This window comes from Echinops telfairi, unplaced genomic scaffold (assembly GCF_000313985.2).
Source record: "Echinops telfairi isolate 266 unplaced genomic scaffold, ASM31398v2 ScPeMD7_4;HRSCAF=17, whole genome shotgun sequence".
In the NCBI taxonomy this organism is placed as follows: Eukaryota; Metazoa; Chordata; class Mammalia; order Afrosoricida; family Tenrecidae; genus Echinops; species Echinops telfairi.
The window spans coordinates 6649883-6667239 of record NW_022103900.1 but is presented as its reverse complement, the minus strand read 5'-3'; the positions used below and the strand labels follow the sequence as shown (position 1 = coordinate 6667239).

General features: G+C 43.6%; 1 protein-coding gene and 1 non-coding gene across 4 annotated transcripts in view; both read left to right on the top strand.

Moving 5' to 3' along the window:
• B3GALT1 (beta-1,3-galactosyltransferase 1) overlaps positions 1-17357 on the top strand; it is a 490113-nt gene that overhangs the window by 422596 nt on the left and 50160 nt on the right. The window lies entirely within an intron of this gene.
• LOC115873084 lies at positions 1301-1403 on the top strand. The gene has a single exon (XR_004048224.1). It is a non-coding gene; the product is annotated as a U6 spliceosomal RNA (small nuclear RNA).

The following is a 17357-nucleotide window of genomic DNA, read 5'->3' as shown; positions in this document are numbered from 1 at the left end:
AACGTACCTAGTCACTGCAACGTACCTAGTCATTACAATGTACCTAGCCACTACAACGTACCTAGCCATTACAATGTACCTAGCCACTGCAACGTACCTAGCCATTACAACGTACCTAGCCACTGCAACGTACCTAGCCATTACAATGTACCTAGCCACTACAATGTACCTAGCCACTGCAATGTACCTAGCCACTACAACGTACCTAGTTACTGCAACGTACCTAGTCACTGCAATGTACCTAGCCACTTCAATGTACCTAGCCACTACAACGTACCTAGTCACTGCAACGTACCTAGTCATTACAATGTACCTAGCCACTACAGCATGGAGCTGATGTTACTGTCCAAGCAGTACATGATCTGGCCTCCATTCCAGAACAAACTCTCGGGCAATTAACTCGGAGGATTTTCAAACAAAACAGCCAACTCTCTTTATCCGCCAACCTAAAGGCCCCCACATTCCCTGCTATTCTGATCACAGCAGCTGAAAGGGTTGAGTTAGTGCTCTTCTGTGCATTTGACCCATACATTGCAGGTTTCAATTGCTTTCATTGTTTCTCTGAAATATCAGTGGCCCGGGAGTAAGTTGTAGTTGCAGATTGATGGCCCAGGTTGGGAAGTTACGACTGTCAGCAGCATCCTGAGGATGATTTCAGAGAGTCCAGGCAGCATATCATTGTCGGCACCTTTGTTCTCTGACATGGCAATTGAAACATGTGAAGTTTCTAGGACAAGGGCTCTATAGATCTGAAGCCACTGTCAGCTGTTTTAATATTCACATCACTGGCGTCTCGGAGCACACTAACAGAGCAAGCCTAGGAAGACCAGCGAACCTGGTGGCCTGCATAGCCACGAGTGGAGGGGCAATTGCATGGACGGGATGTCGCACTCACAGAAAGTGAAATGGCCTCAGAGCATGTAATAGCCTGGAAAGGTATGGCTGATGCTTGTGAAGTTGGGGGTGGGGGTGGGGAGCGGGCTAGAGCACATGAGACTTGATCCAATATTTACATTTACTATACATACACCATAAACAGAGAAAAGATCTACATCTGCTTGACAGCAGTGCTTACATCTATTGGAAAGGATTATAGGGGATTTTATTTTCTTCTTTTTACTTATGTTTATCTTCTAAGTGTTCCATCTTGAGCCTGCATCATTTTTTGCATTATTAAGATAGCAAGAATCATCTCAACAGCCACAAAGCCTTGGACACAATTTTACTGAATCAGTGGCATATTATGAAGACTGGAGGCGGATGAAGTGCACATGTCAAATCGAGTTTGAAAGCCATGCGCATGCTCCCTTTGGCAGCACATACACTACAATTGGAATGAGACCGAGATTAGCATGGTCCCTGTACAGGATGGCACACAGAGTCGTGAAGCATTTCATCTTTTCTTTGAGCGAATAATCGTGGGTACAAGAATGAAGAGAACGTTCTAAAATTGTGGAAATGATTGCACAACTCTTTTCAACTTATTTAAACCATTGAATTGTATGGGAATTATATGCCAATAAAACGGCTTTAAAAAAAGCATACTCAATGTGTATTTAACCATAATTAAATATATATATACATATATAGATGCAAACATACACACCCACACACACAAATAGGATTATGTTTACCTCAAGAAGTAACCAAAAAGTTTGGACCAGTTTTCCCTCCACCCTCCACCAACTCGATGACAGTGGGTTGGGTTGGGTTAATTTCCCCCTTTGTTCGGATCTCTTTAAAACACACACACACAATTATACAAATGAGATGACAGTCATTCACAATTCCCAAAGGGAAGCATGCAGCGTTTTATCTGCTCCCTAGGCTACGGCATCCCAAATGACATCCCCAACAAGCTTCTGGGGGAAAAAACCAAATTATGTAGAACTTAGAAGGAAGAGATCATACTAAAGGCTCTGAGGAGCACCCAAGTAAATAAACAGGGAAACTTCATGTGATCCAATGTCTCCACCCATGAGGAGCTCACTGCCTCATGTAACATGCAAACAAACAAAAACAAGTCCACTGCCCTCAAGTCAGTGCTGATCCACAGCTACCCCCAGTGCATTTCTGAGACTCTAACTGTTTATGGGAGGAAAAAGCACAGTGCTTTAAAAAAAAAAGAAAGAAAATGAACACTTTTTTCTTTCAAACACCATGAATGCATTACTCCTGTTAAGCACTTGTTTATATGCTTAGCTCTTTGGTCCGAGGAGAAGAGAAATGAGATCCTGCTTTCGGACGATTGTTTCTGGATCCAGGGGCTCCTCAAGGACCGGAGAGTGTGACACTTCTCTGGCGTCTTCTGGGAGAGGATGGTCCCCAGCCCATTCCTGCTGTTGTGCTTCAAGCCTTGAAAACTTGTCAGTTATCAGAGGGTTATTCTTCACCTCATTCCTGTTACCCAGAAAGACAATTTATGCCCTGGAGTCCGGCAGCAAATGGCCCATAGAAGGACTTTTCAAGCAGACGAAAATCAGCTTACCAACTTTGGCAGGGTAGTTGTGTCAGCTCAGACGGTGACGATGTCTACACTTGTATCTGCCCTTGGAAGTGCCTTCCCATGAAGCATCTCGTTAGGAGATTTCACAGAGCACACCGCATGGCGGCTAATGCACATCCTGACGTGGCTGTCGTAAGTCAAGGTGAAAATGTGATTTGCATTGCTTTCTCACTCCTGAGGGGCGTAAGGTACACAGGCTGCTGCTGGAATGGGGCAAGGCAGATGTACTCACAAAGGACCCGCCACAGCACCAAGTCCAATAATTTATTTTAAAATTCGTTCAGAAAGACATTTGGGGGGGTGGGGGGAGCCAAGGATTTGACAGTTGACAACTGGTGAAAATTTGGAAAATGTTTACCCTAGAAAAGGTTGAGATCTTCTATTTCTTGAGCTTCTCTGTTACTCACGGGTCATTTTGTACGTCTGCAGGCACATACAGGGAGGGGGTCCCAAACCCACCCCCCTCGGGAATCGCGCTGGGCTGGGCAGAGCTTTCGTAGCATGCATTCTCCCCCCAGGCGAGCATCAAGCAACTCGCTCTGAGTGAGTGCACCCAGTGGCTGTTGCTTGGGAAGGGTCTCTCTGGTCACAGTGAATTTTTTTGTAAAAGCAGTTTCACTCCAACCTCAATTTTTGTGATGGCCGATTTAAGAGAACAGCGTGCGACTGTGAAATTTTGTTTCCAGCTCTGGGACAATGCCTCAGAAACTGTTGTGATGTTGAACACAGCTTACAAGGAGAGTGCTATGGGCAAAACGCAAGTGTACGAGTAGTTTTCTCATTTCAAAAAAGGTGAAGCGTCAATTGATGGCAAACCTCATTCTGGCCATCCAAGCTTTCTGTTTAGAGCAGTGGTAACCTGTGAGTCATGACCCCTTTGGGGATCAAACGACCTTTTCACAGGGGTTGCCTGATTCATAACAGTAGCAGAATTACAGTGATGAAGTAGCAACGAAAATTATTTTATGGTTGGAGGGTCACCACAACATGAGGAACTGTATTAAAGGGTCACTGCTTTAGGAAGGTTGAGGACTACTGACTTAGAGGTTCTGAAAAGACAGCATACAGTGTGTGACAAAAACGGCCTCATTTGGGACAGGCAGAGTACTGGCTTTGCCACCACAATAATGCACCTGCTCACAGATCACAGAGCCATCTCAGTGTGCCAGTTCTTGGTAAAAAACAGCATGCCTCTCTTGCCCCATGCACCTTACTCACCTGACCGCACTTCATGCAAACTTCTTTTTGTTTCCACGAACAAAGAGAGACATGAAAGCACAGCTATTTGAAAGCATAGAAAAGGTGTGGGGAGAGAAAAAAACAAAACATCAAAGAAGGCGCTGGCAGCCATCCAAACAGATGAATTTGAAAAATGTTTCCAAGAATGGAATTTCAGATTGCACAAATGTAACAGAGAGTACTTTGAAGGTGAGAAGGTTGTTAAAAAAAATTAAATACATAGCTGTGAAAAAGAAAAAATTCCGGTTTGGGGAGGGAACCCCTCAGATGTATGCAAATGTGTGTTTGCCATCTATCCTTAAACCTCATTGAACCCGACCCTTTATTTTTCATCTACAAGTATAATTCTAGGGTCGTGTGAGTTCAAGAATTTAACCAGGAGCAGAACCTTGCCCTGTGCATCTTAGGGGGAAGGAACGGGCGTGGAAGAGTTGTTAAACTCTCATACTACATAAAACCTTTGGGTGTCTCTTTCTAACATACCACCTAAGTGCTTTCTCCAGAAAAGATCCCTTAATCCATAGTACCTTGGAAAATCATTGTTGTTAATGCTGTTGATGAATACCAGATTTCTGGCTACGTTTTCTGGAAGCCATTTACTCACCAATTATTTATTCATCAACTACAATGATTTCCGCACTGTGCTAGGCCTTGGCATAGGGATCAGAATAGACATGGCAATGACAGTAGTGATGTCAGATATATTTGCCCTCACACAGGTTACAGTGTATCTGAGAGGCACAATTACAATCAGTCGAAACTAGTCTATCGATTGAGGCATCTTCCCGTAAGATATAAGGGACTAGTCAACTAAAGAACAATCGGTAGTAAAGCCATGAGGGTGTAATCGAAGATTAAGAAACGATAAAGACCTGATAGGGGTAAAAAGGCCTTCATAACCACTGCCTTTCTTTGAATTCTCAGTCTCAGCTTCCTTCTACCATGCATCGAACACTCAGCGTGCATCGCTCCCTATTCTGTAAATGAGGCAAATAATTGAACACTGCTGTTTCTTGGCAAATGCTCTGTCTTAGCAGGGAATTTATCTCCCTTACTCTCCTGAATATTTTTCCCCTGTTGAGAATTCTCATCTTTCTTTCTCGCCGCGCCCCCTTTGCCTTATTTGAGGTCCAAGTCCAATTCTATTACTTCCATGAAACTATCCCAAGTCTTCCCACCAGCAATCCACTACTTCACCTTTAGGAGTACACAGTTTGTCTCCATTTGATCTTTCCATGTTCTCATGTGGCTTGTAGCTGATACAATTATAGACTATGGAGTTTGCCTTTTAATTTATGTAATGAACACATCACTGTTGCACTTGGGCTGCAGTGGGAATGTCAACTGAAACGTCAGCAAAGGAGGGCGGTCTGTCCTCAGTGCCCATGATAGAGGAGGTTTTTTTTAGCTTCCATCCAGGCTTAGCAGTGGGCACATGTATGCTGCCATGTGTCGTTATATGAATAAAATTAACACATAACAACGACGGCAAGGAACCACATGAATGTTCTTGGGGCAACAACGGGGATGTGCCATTTACTTTTGGTAATTCTCTAAAGCAATGGTAAAGTGGCAGCAGTTAACAGGCCAGGAAGTAAACTCTATATACCTGTTTTAAGTTTGCCATCACCCTCACAACCGGTTGGTGAAGCGATTACATCATCTCACTTATACATAAGAAAGTAGAGAGAATGGTTGACATTTTAAAAGTAGCCAGAATGGCTCTGGGTGTTTAGTTGCCAATGACAGAATTCACCTAAAGAGGAAGGGGCTTATTCTAGGGTATCAGGCTGCTCACGAAATCTCTGGGAAGGCAAGACCCGGGTTTAGTTGCTAGCCAGCTGGAAATTATGTCCATAAACAGCACAGGCAAGAAGATACTGATTATTCTCTGGATATTTGAAGGCTAGGAATTCTACCACAAATGCTCCAGAAGAAACAGTTACCTTTGACACTTGATTTTTAAACAACCAGCAGGCAGTAGTGAGATGTTCCTCACTTCTATAGTGATGTCTTTCCCATGAGCATCTGCTTAGTGAAAAATCGGTCATATGCCCCTATCCTAAAATAATCTAAGAAGGTTTGAAAATTTTAATTTAGAGTATCACTACTGTAGTCCAGGAAGAAAAACTGAGAAAGATTTGAATTGGCTAAACTATAGCATTTGCAATAACTGGAGAATTTAAATAACCAAAATCATAGAGCTAGTAAGTAGCTAAGCCCTCTGATGCCAAGTCTTCCCAAGATAAAATGACTGCTACATTGTAGAAGAGATAACTCACTTTACCTTCAAATAGATCGTTCGCTTTACCTTTAGAACTTAATTAAAATATCCTCTGTGAGTAACTTTTGCTTTTGACCTAGAATTGCTGTAAGCATTATTGCTGGTTTGACTTGCTAGATATCTTCATTTTGGGACTGTAATGGTCTTATCAATGGGCACGAGTTCATTATTTTTCATACAGTTCTCATTAAAAAAAATATGCACTGGAGCATACAGCTTTCCAAACTGAGTTCAGGGCCATAGAGACCCTGGGGCTATGCAGTGATTGACAACATTTGTGAATTCATTTTCCCTATCGCTCACGTTACTTTATGAATGACTAAAATAAATAAAATCATTTAAAAAATCTGATCCCCATGTGAAAAGTAAAAAGAATATCATAGTTCATAATTAAGCATTCAGATTTTATGATTGAAGAGACTTGTATCCAAATTCAGGTTCAATCCTGTGGAAGGTGCCCTGGTGTCATAGTGGGCTGCTAATGGCAAGGTCAGCACCCAGCACTTCAAAGGAGAAAGAGGAGACTTTCTACTCCAGTCCTGGAGCCCACAGGGGCAGCTCGCTGCCGTTCTGGAGGGTTGCTGTGAGTGGGAACCAACTGAACGGCAGTGACTTTGATTGTTTGGGTTGTGTGTGTGTTAAGTGAAACCGGGCAATTTCCTTAACGTCTATGGGCATCAGTTTCCTCTTTTGGAAAATGGGAACAGGATGCTGAATTTTTTAATTGGTAGTAAGATTATGTAAATTATTTCTAAATATTTCTTTGGTGTTGTTTTCTGATGCCGGGGTTGGTTCTAACCCATAACAACCATATGTACAACAGAAGGGAACACTGCCTGGTCTCCCCATCGTCACAATTTTCCATTTTTATCCTGGATCCCATTGTTGCAGCCATTGTGTCAAACTATGTCATTGAAGGTCTCCTTGTTCATTGACCCTCGATTTTACTAAACGTGATGTCTTTTTTTCCGGGACTGGACTCTCCTGATGGAGACCTGGTAACCTTTTCGGGAATGTAGACAGTTGGCGGTCAGTTGCACAAGCCAGCCTTGTTTTGGTTGATGATATTGAACTTGTCCTTCAGCTCTGCCTACTCACTGCCCGGTTGTCAATTCTGACTCATAGCAACCCACTAAGAAGGACAGGACTTCCCCCTTTGGTTTCTGAGACTGTACATTTTTATGGGAATAGACAAACTCCTCTTTCTCCTGCAGATCAACTGTACCCATTTTCACTAAAAATACTTTTTTTTTTAAATGGAGGATACACAGGGAAGTGTCACTGATCCGTTTGGCAAAATAATAGGTCTCATCTTTTCCCACTGTGCGTCTAGTGGCAGAGAGGACTGTTAGATATTCCTTCTTGAGCTAGTCCTTCTTCGAATCATCTCCCCCACGGAGGTCTCTTCCTGGGACAGGTGAAATCCTGCATCTCTGCCCTCTCTCCCTCGTCTGTAGTTCTCTGTATTTTCTCCAACTGTCAATGTTTAGCCATGGTTGCATTCTTCAATTTCCTCATGATTGGTTTTAGTAGTTCATGCATAAATTTGAATAAAAGTGTATTAATTGGTCTTCCTGGTAGGCATGTAGATGTATTCCTATCACATGCACTAGTGTACTTCAAAGCTGATCTTAAAATATTGTTTTTAATGATAAAACTATGTCATTCCTCTGTAATTTGTCATTTTGGGCACAGTAAACCATCTGATTGTTAGATTCAAAATGATCAGTGCAAGCCCATAATGGCTACTCATTGGGCTGCTAGCAGTAAGGTCAGAAGTTTGAAACCACCAGCAGCTCCTCAGGAGAAAGACGAGTCTATCTACTCCACTGAAAAGAATTACAGTCTCAGAAACCCACGTTATGAGTCAGAATGACAGTATGTGTTTTGCCTTTAGAATGCCTACCTATGAGATTGCTCTTTATGCATTCTATTTCACTTTGACAACTTCCAATTCACCTATATATAAAACAGCTCTCTATAGTTTGGGCAGAAATGAAATAGAATGTATTATTTGGCAAAACACTTCAGAAACAATTAATTACTAAGGACTATAATCTTGATTTAACAATTCTTAATGTGTCATAGTAATCTTCCCACCCAGGAGAACAGTTATTCTTTTGATTTGAGATATTTTGTAGAGAATGGCAAATGAGGATCCCTCCCCTTTAATTTCTTATGGTTTTACATTCACATGGTTCCATGCATTAAAGGAAAAAGACTATATGTCCCTTCATAACTGACCTCTTTCCAATTATACTTAGCGACCTTTCCTAAGTTCTCCTTCTACAAATTTCAGACTGTCATATCGGCTTTCAAATTATTTACAGTACTTGGGAAGAGAGGAAGCAAATGGCTTGAAATTGCTTACAAAATCACCGGTACCATCTGTCCAGGATTTACTGCAAAAATGACTATTAAAATGCAGTCCAAAACCAAAAAAGCAGCCTCAGAATTTCATGGAAATCCATCTCTAAAGGGCCAAGGAAACACATGCATTGAATGGGACTTTACAACATTTTTATGTCTCCAGAAGCAATCTGACATCTCAAATATAAAGAAAAGCAAAATGCGCAGCTATGTAGGGGGAAATTAAGCACAGAATCCCCTCTTTCTCTCATCAAGCTCTGGAAGCTTGACTGTGGTGAAGAGTTGGAAGCACCTGAGAAATGAAAATTGGAAACCGAGGCTCTAACCATAGGGGAAATAAAAATATTTAACAAATAGAAGTTGGAAAAATGGGAGGATTTTAAAACTGGCGATCCCAAGCATGAAACAGTTAGTGCCTTGGCAGCGGGCAGGGTGGCGTTGAACGAGTCTTAGTAGTCGGAGTGATGCTGAAGCTAGTCATCATCCGGGACTGTGTGACGAGCCAACACAGATGACAGATGAAAGCAAAGCATAGTGTCTGTGTTCATCTGATGGGACAGGAGTATCATTTCAGAAAGTGATGCACAATAACTAGAGATTTCAGAGATACAAGAGTACAGTTTAGAAGTCACTCTGCCAAGGAAAACTGTCCTTGTCACCCAGAATTCCCTATGGTTGCATTTCTAGGGTAATTCACAAATTCTATGTAGTGCTGAAAATTGATATGTTACTTGGTTAACTGATTAAGTTATGATATACTGTGTAATGTTACATTTTCGATATGCTGAACTATAACTTGAAAAGCCTATGGAAAAAGTGATCTGAAGTTATATTTTTACTGCATTTTTCTTTAAACTGTAAAGTAAGCATAGTGCTTGGGGTATTTTTCATTTCAGAGAATGTTAATTGTGGCTATGCAGATATCCTATTTAAGAAGCTGATGTATTTTAATATTCTAAAGTTATATTTTAGAAAATGCTAATCCTACACATAAGGGCTGATAGTAACAATAGTCATGACATTTCTTCTAACTTATATACCGTAGTAAACAGCGTGGTGTGTGTGTGTGTGGGGGGGTGCATATCTGACCTCCAGTGGCTTCCTGTTGCCCAGATGCAGGGGTCAGGCATGCCTCCACCCTCCATCCTTCTTGACACTATTCTGACACCAACTGTTTTTTCCATGGAAACTCTACTCCATGCTGGGTTCGATAAGTCATTGACATGATCACACAGGACCCACAAAACTCACAGATAGGGAGGTTTATTAAGGAAGTTAAGTTATCACAAATCAGGATCAGTAAACAGTAAGGACTTGGTCTACAGCAAGACTCCTTAGCCAGCGACCAAGTCTCTCTCCACCCTCAGCCTCTCAGCCACATGGTCCCCTGGCCTCCCCTTCTGAGTTAGACAGCCCTCCCGTTGCGCTCTCTCAAAGTCCCATAATCTTGGCCCTGCTCCTCGGCTCTATCTTCTATCCTGCTTTCTTCGTCTGGGTCTCTGGTTTTAACCAGGCTCCTTTGCTCTGCCCCACAGTCTCCAGGCCAGAGTCTGGTTTCTGCTCCACCACGTCAGACAGGGATCTTGTACATACTCTTCCGGGGGTCTGCAGTTTTCTCTCTGTGTTCCGGGCGTGTGCATTAGTTAAGATGCATAGATTGATTGTTTTCTATGAAGCATCTTACGGGCAATCCCCACTGGACTTGTCATTTTGTATCGGGCTCATATTAATGGTGATAATAATTTATATTCATGTAGCACTTTTTAGCTTTACAAAATATTTTTTTAAATGTTATCTCTTTTGAGCCTTACAATAACGCTTCAAAATACTGCCAGCTGTTAGTATTATATTATTTTGTAGACCAAAAAGCCAAATCATAGATACCCAGGGCACGGAGCTGGTGACCAAAAATCTGAGCCAGGAATCAGGGTCTCTCGGTGTCCTATCACTGACCGCCGACACCAGCAGCAAGCAGTGCCCACGAGGAGCAGCTACACAAATGATGTTTGGCTACCATGTATTCTCAGACATTGATATTGTATAAATGGGCATGTTGGTTATTTTTTACAAAGGGAAGTAACCAATGGTATATTCTCTTCCACCCTGTACTGCTTGCTGCATGCTCCCAAGCATCATTCTTTGAAAGGTGATCTAAGACATCTCCCCTCCCTAGGTGGCGTTAACTACGAAGCATCTCCTTAGAATTGGGAAATTTTACATAGTAAGTATGCAAAGAAAGCTCCCCGGTTTCTTAAAATATCCATTTCTATCAGCCTCCCCGAAGACGCGGGGTCAAAGGAGCAGGCGTTCGGTATCGCATAGCTCATCGTTTTTAAATTCTCCCAGCTGCGGGTCGAATGGCTTTCCTCTCCTCCGCGCCCACATTTCTAATAAAAAGTCCTAGCATTGCCTTTCCTGGTGGAGAAGTCCCACCGGAGGCCTGAACAGGTTGCCAGCCTGCCAGGCTCTTGTGATGAAGTAAGTGATTGCTCTGCCCATCTGTAGAAACCTGCCCTGTCTAAGGCCGCCAAGACACAAGATCCATCGCAGCAAAGGAAGAAACGCATTTATTTAAAATAATGAGTTTTCCTCATTTTCCTTCTTCCCTGAGAGAGTCGCAGCGAGGTTTGAAAAAAAGGAAAGAAAAAACCTCTGCGTTCTAGAACTAGGGCAACACACTGATTTGAAGAAAGCTGTAATCTTCCCTTCTAATTTGAAGCACACTTTCTCCTCAGTGAAATCGAATGTGGCTTTTTCCGGAAAGCAAGAGCCCTCAAAACCAAAGACATCCTCCTCTCCACCACACCTCTTTCAAGTGATCCCCTTCTTCCCAGGGCAGAGATGTATGAAGATGTGTTAAACTAAAAATTTTAAAAACATACTGAACTGAAAAGGAGAGAGGCTCGAATCAGTTCTCGCAGATTTGGGAGGGAAATGGCTTCAGCTGCCACGGTGACTCTTACCTGTCACTTCCCTACCTCGTTGCCAATGATCTGTTAGGGCCATTCAATTATGGGGCCTCTTTGAAAGAACATGTAATTAAATTCTTCCCAGGAGCAAATTAGGTCTTTGTCTTTCTGAAGCAGAGGCGTCAGAGTGCTCGCTTCTGTGAGCATTCCGGGATTTCGACTGCGAGGGTTCTGGTTGGTGCCTCTGTGGCCAGAAGAGGCTTACTTAACAGAAAGGCTCACACAGAAAGTCAGCCTTCTGTGATTCGAAGCAAGAATAAGTTGGCCAGCTGTGTATCGCATAATGGTTTATGAAATTCTCCCTTCCAGGGCCATTATCTAGTGTTAATAGTGCTTTATTTCTTCCTCTCCTGGGCTTATTTAGAGCATAATTACGAGAGAGGAAGAGAAAAGGAGGGAGTTGGGCATCAAGATAACCATATGCCAAATTAATGCCGCCTAGTGGGCACTCTGGCCGTTGGGGCTCCTTCGTCAATTAGTTCTCTTGCAGGCCGAGTTCTGTATTTCCTTCCCCACAGAGAGGCGCCACTTTGATTTCACTTGTGTACCAGCTCTGAGGAAAGCCATTGCAAATCAAAGCATTTTTCATAAAAGATCTCTTCTATGCCACTGAATATGATGATGCAAAACACGGCCAGCTCGTCAGCCACTTCAAGAGTGTGGCTGTACACCCGTTGTTCGCCTCTTCTGCCTTCCCTCTTCTTGTTTCCTTCCCTGGCTCCGGGCTGCTGGACACTGAGCTGCTTTTCCTCCGTGCTGGACCTCCTCGCATCGTGGCTTTGAATTTGCTATGCTGAGTTTATGCGCAGCCCCTTTTCCAGAGCCATGTGGTCTTTGACCACTCAAAACTGGCCCCGAGGAATAGAAGGCAGGTCATTGGAGGTGACACCTGAGAAGTGTTCTTGTTCTCAGAGAGCAAGTCAGGAGCTCAGAAATGGCTGTTCCCCAGGTTTGGGGCAATATGCCACTGCCCTGGCTTATCTTGCTTGGCTTATTTGAGTTTCTAAGAGACAGTGACTCTGCTATCTATTTTACATTGGCTGAAAACAATTTTTTTTTGCTTTATTTATTTATTGTTTAGTTAATCTTGGAAGTATCCAAATCTTGTTTCTATTTATGCATTGAGGTTTTTCTTCTGTGAAATGTCATTACAAGGGTTACAAATGTCACATCCTTTGGGGAGTTGGTTTACCAAAAAACGAAGAAGTTGTCCGCTCGTGAAGGGTGAAGTCCGGTGAAGCAAAGGGTTTCATAGTGTCCCTTCCCAGGGAAGCAGGTAACCTACGGTTCTAGACGGCAGGGTGTTTGCAGGAATAAAGGAGTTGTCCTTGCTGGGAAGAAGGAAGTCAAGAAGATAAAAAGACCAGGGAAGTAAGAAGTTCAAACACAAAGCAGATGCTCCCAGTTTGTGGCCTTGCTGCTGGATGCACCTTGTGCACACTCACCACTCCAACGAGCGGAGATCTGAGCGGGATGTAGTGGAGTTTCCAAACTAAGATAAACTAGGAAGAAAGGCCTGACAATCTAAATATTGTCCAAACTCTTCTAAAAATCAGTGAATGAAAATGACTTGCTACACATGGAAGAAACACCCCAGCCTCTGTGTTCATGAGGTGTCGACGGAATCACGTATCAGAAGAACAAAAACAAACAATGATATCGATGTGAAGGAGAGGTGTCAGAGTGGAGACCCGAAGCCTATCTGTAGACAATTGGACATCCCCTCACAGAAGGTTCACAGGGAAAGGAAGATTCAGCCAGAGTGCGGTATAGCACCTAAGAAACACACAGCATTCCTCTGGTTCTTTAATGCTTCCTCTCCCCAACTATCATGACCCCAATTTTATCTCACAAATCCTGCTGGACCGGAATATGTACAGATAAAAGCTTTCAACACATGGGAACCTATGGAGAGGTTAGGCACATGTGAGCTCCGGTGAAGGAGAAGGCAATATGTAATAAGAGGGAGGCAGTTAAGAATGAAGGAGGCAGGGAAAGACACTGGGAGACATGCAAGGGTTAAAAGCAACAGAAGTAAATGTTGTTCGATATGCCACAACCTCGCATTAATAGTGAGTCTATGAGTAGATGCGTAGACAAACATGAAAGCTGAATACATATATTTGACATAGGTTATTTACACATAGGTTGCAGATACAGTTATGAGTGTGGTAGAGCATAAGGGAGATAACATTATGAAGGGTTTTTCAATCTGACCTAACACAAACACCTTGAGAGAGTGAGTCACTGGGTCTAAGGTTCAGGACCATAGTCTCAGGGGACACCAAGGTCAATTGGTATCACATAGTTCTACATGCTGCTTTGGTGTGTAACATGGATTCCTCTAAGTTTATGGGTGGCATTTAAGTGCAGCTGTAAGCTTTCCCCCTTCCAAGTCACATACGATTGATGAAAATCAAGAATATGGAACCAATTAGTCCAGTGGACTAATGGACTACATGAACATCAGTCTTCACAATCTTGAAACCAGAAGAACTAGATGGTGCCCAGCTACCACTACCAACTGCTCGGATCACAATAGAAGGTCCTGTATGCAACAGGAGAAAAATGTGAAACAAAGCTCAAAACCATTTTAAGAAGCCAGGCTTACAGGTCGAACCGCGAGACTTTGGCCATTGGTCACCTTTCAGTTCTGGAACTGAGCTCACCCCCGTGGCTCCATTTTCAGCCAAACATTTGACAGTTCTGGACACAAAACAGTCACACTAATGAGGTCTGCACGCTTTGGGATAATCAATCATTTGAAATTGAAAGGGCCGCATTTCCACAAAGACAATATTCAGATGAGTTGGGAAAGTAGGAATGGAAACGGAAGGATGTGGAGGAAGTGACAGTGCAGTGAGGGGATTCCAACAAATTAGAGGAAGGAAATGCACACACATGTCTTTAATGCAAAACGGAGGATCTGATCTATAAACGTTCACTCGTTTCAAAAGTTTGAAGACAGAAAAAGACCTTACGCGTTGGGTTAAAAAGGTCTTCTTTTCTGCTTCCGAGCATGGAAATGGCACGGATCGAGGCAGGGCTTCCTTTTGTTGTGCATGCGGTCATCATCAATGATGGGCCTACCCACTGCCCGCTAGCAGCAGTTAAACATGAATCCCTGTGTTAGTCTGGCTACATTAGAGAAACAAATCCACAGAAATTCATATGTATAAGAGAGTTTTATATAAAGAGTAAGTGCACATCAAGAAACATCCCAACCCAGTGCTGCTCAAACCCACAAGTCCAACATTAGCCCCTACATCCGACACCAATCCACAAAGTCCTCCTTCCTCTCACTAAACACACAATGGTGCTGACTGCAGGAGGAAAGCCGAGTCAGTGAACGTGTAAGCATCTCAGCGCTGGCAGGGGTCTCCACACGGCTGCTCCAATACCCAGGGCTGCATCAGGTTGGTCCATGTGGCTTCCCTTCAGGGATGTCTTACAGGAAGTGAGCCTTGGCTGCTAAGGCAGCTGCACCCTGGTCCGACCATCAGAAAGCAAGAGACCCGAGAACTCGAAAGGCAAGGCTTACTGAGCCATTCATCCCTCCGCCCTTGAATTAACCCCACATGTGTTTATCGGCCAGGTTGGCACAATAAACTTTAACTATATCAGTCCTCCAAAGCAAGACAAGCTCGCCTCAGCAAGAGACAAATACTGAATAAAAGACTGAAAGAATCAGAAATAGCAAGACGTTCTGGTCTCAACTCAGGGCATGGCCAGCGTTTCTAAAACAATCCTTCTCCCCAGCCCCACCCAGAGGCCTCGCTCTGCTTAGCCAATGTGTAGCCCATTGCCTCCCTTGATTGACCCCTCAGTACTCAGCACTTCCTGAAATGTATGTGCACACCACGTGTTTGAGCCACGTGGTTCGGTGGTAGAACCCATTCTCCCCTTCCATGTTGGAGAGCCAGGTTTCTCTCCCAGCCAACGGACTTCTTGAGCAGCTACTGCCCATCTGTCAATGGAGGCTTGCACGTGGCTGTAATGCTGAACAGGTGTCAGGAGAGCTTTCAGATGAAGACAGACGAGGCAAAAGAGAAACGTCTGGATATCTAGCTCCAAAAACCAGCCGATGAAAACCCCGTGGATCGCAGCAGTCTGATCCCATTGGGTGTTAGGTTGCCATGAGCCGGGCCAACTCCAGGGCAGCAACAGCATCAGAAGCTTCTTTTCTACCCACCTCTGCTGGAATGCAGATCCCCAAACCAAATCCAAACTCTGCAATGGAGACTCAGCAACCTGTAGAACAGGATCGAACCAGCACTGTGAGTTTCCAAGTTCTTAACTCGTTATGAGATTGAAAGCCTCGTCTTTCCTGTGTAGAACTGCTGGTGGTTTCAAACTACTGACTCATAGTGACCCTCTAGGACAGGGTAGACCCGTCCCTGTGGGTTTCCAAGAGTGTAACTCTTTATGGGAGTAGAAAGCGTCATCTTTCTCCCGAAGAAAGGCTAGTGGTTTTGAACTGCTAACCTTAAGGTTATGCCACCATTATGGGACCAGGGTCCCTCCTACTAGCACAGGAGGTGAAAGTACATATATGGTTTGTCTGTGTATCTTACAAGTTCAAAGAACAGTGCCTGACACCTTGTAGGTGCATACTTGTTAAGTCATTGAAATAGATTTAAAAATCAAAGTCAAATCAGAACCTGGAAAGAATTAAGTATTCCTTGAGAAGCCAGAAAGTGGAAGCAGGCCATTAGGTGCATTTCCCTGCCACCTGGCCCCAGGGAGGACGGGAAGCTGGAAAGATTGCAAGCCACTGACTGCAGTGTTACGTGGCAACAGAGGCATACGAAGTGAGTGTTGACTTGGATCTGCCTGAACCATGATGGAGATGAACATGAAACTGACCCCCAAAACTATGAGCAATTTGCCAAAGACACTGTCCACAGTTTGCCGGAGACGCTGCAGATGCTTCCAGCCCTACCTCTGGCCACCAAAGAAAAGAACTTTACCAAGCTTTTGTTTCTAAATAAATTATTCAAAATAGCAGACATTCCACCGTGAAATTTCTAGGAGAAACATGTGCTTCTTAAATTGAAAAGTCTGCCTCATTAACTTCGTGAAAGGTGAAAGTGGAGAGTTACCGGGGAGTTCTTCGAATGAGGTCATCTGCGATAAGGGAGCGTCCCTGGGGGGAAGATCTTTCAAACGTTCTAGTGGAATGTCTCTATTTGGAGGGATTTTGTGTTTAATGGATGACAAGTTAATGTGTCATCCCGTCTGTGCTTGCTGTAGAGCTGCTAAGAGCAATGACAAATGTTAGACGTGCAACTTCCTATTTTACTGATACATTAACTTGTCTGTTAAACAGGGTTTTTAAAAATCTTGTAAAACGGGGAGAACCCTCCAGAGGTTTCTGCTTTGTCACACTCGATTCCTTCCCCAGAACTTTTCAACTGCCTTATTTTTCTTTTGTTTTGTTTTTGTTTTATCTTTTTGTTTTGCTTCTTCAATTTGGGTTTCCCAGTAAGGAAACAATTCTCGGGGAGAAAAGTCTTCGCCATGTGTCCACTAACCCTGAGGGAACACACTTATAGCAATTGTTACTTATTTAGAACAGTGGATCGATATATGTGTTCAGGAGCCAAAACTATGGATTGATGAACGGATGGAACACTCCCCCCCCCTTAGATCCTGCTCTTTGTATCTTAATGCCACGTGCCCTGGACAAGATGGATGAGCAAGGTGGCTGCCACCGTGGACTCAAACTTAGCAATTGTGAGGCTCGTGCAGGCCTGGGCAGTGTTTGGTTCTATTGCACACAGCATCGCTCTGGGTTGAACATGACTCGACGGCGCCTAGCAACAACAGTTAATACTTAAAATGAACTCATAGGGGCTCAGCAGTAGTTCAGTGGTTGGATTTTTGCCTTCCATGTCGGAAACCCGAGTTCAGTCCCAGCCAATGCACCTCATTCAGAGCACCATCCATCTGTAAGTGGAGGCTTGCATGTTGTTGTGATGATGACCAG